This window comes from Dermacentor silvarum, chromosome 9 (genome assembly GCF_013339745.2).
Source record: "Dermacentor silvarum isolate Dsil-2018 chromosome 9, BIME_Dsil_1.4, whole genome shotgun sequence".
In the NCBI taxonomy this organism is placed as follows: Eukaryota; Metazoa; Arthropoda; class Arachnida; order Ixodida; family Ixodidae; genus Dermacentor; species Dermacentor silvarum.
The window spans coordinates 129,383,609-129,385,174 of NC_051162.1; positions in this window are offsets into that span (position 1 = coordinate 129,383,609).

A 1,566-nucleotide genomic window follows, 5' to 3' on the forward strand; every position below is an offset into this window, starting at 1 on the left:
TATTTATATCAGAGGCTCCGGCAACAGTCCCCAACGCCGTACGCATTTTGTACGAACGCGGGCAAAACGCCGACGGCGTCGACAACAGTTCTGCGTGTTGCCGGTGCTGCTGCATGTCCAAGGTCATACACCTGATAAAGCTACTATCATTACTCCGTATAGCTCTCTACAAATTTGCTATCGCAATTGATGCTTCGCCTTTCAGGTGAAACTGCGACAACCTTTTATATAAATACGCATTTGGTGTCACAGCGAAACGTCGCCTCCCCTCCCTCCCGTCCCCCCACGACCTTTCGCGCGACGGCGCAGAACGCGCGCTTGCTATTTGCCGTGCGTTCGCTCCCCGTGAAAGCGCGCGTCCCTCGCGCCCTTTCGCTGGCACATACAGCGTCCAGCGCGCGGCGACGATCGTCGTTGACGTCATATGGAACCTCACGGCGACGGCGACGAAGACAGCAGAAATCCGCTTTAGAGTGTCAATATAATTGCTATCGCAAAAAAAAAAAAGAATCACCGCCCAAGCACTCCGTACAGATGGTTAACCAGCGAAGCTGAAACGTGCGGCCCCGGTGTTTATCACTGGGTTAATCCCGACGGTACATTAAAGCCTTTCTCTATTTTGGTTGCGTATTTGTGTTTCTGAATGAGGTTACACACACACGTTCGGCTGCGACGGAGAAAACGACCTCACTGACGGTATGCTCGCAGTCCGCCGTTCTCGCATTGCCGCTTGCGATTCTTCAAAATAAATTGTTTCAAAATTAAATTTGTCCGTCACGTAAGACAATCAATGGCTCATACCCTCTTATGCAATGGCTTATACCCCGTAAACGCGGCCTCCCCATTACGACGACAGAAGACATTCTACGCTGAAATGATGGGCGCCAACGAGCCAGCTGTGGAAGAAGACGACGACGCTCGAGCCATTGCTGATGATGATAGTTTCTGCGTTCAGGTGACGGACGGACGAATCGGCTAGCCATATACAGCTTCTCTGTGAAAGATAAATGTCATGTATGCTCGAAAAGTAATTTTAATCAATAACTGTCGTATTTTATCGCAATTTTTTGATAACACTGGGAGGGGTTCTGGATGGCTTTGCGCAAGCGCCGCGGTTTACCGGGGTCGGAGGGCTTTCATTAAACCTTCAGTTTTAAGTAATAGCTCGTGTATTCTTTCATTATTTTTTTTCAGCGCCATGTTGCTTCGCGCTGTTTTCGCTTTTTAACACTGCATTCTCTTACAGAAGACATTACTTACTCAGAGATCTCCGATTAATTATGACCTGAATGAAGCCAGCGCACTTGAAAATCTCATAGTTTCGTCATTTCGTCTAAACCTGCACTGCCCTTGTATCATCTTGGCCGAGCGTGTGTTAAAAAATGCTCGACTGCGGGCTCGTTTGCTCGAGACGACTTTATCTTGCGCGTTAAATGTTGCACATAGGTGCAAGTGCTAACCAATTTTCGGTGGTAGGAAAATTGTCCAGAGAAACAAGAAAAAGGGAAATCATCCATGCATATTCAGTCTCAAGACTGTCTTCACGGCAACAATGACAACAATGTG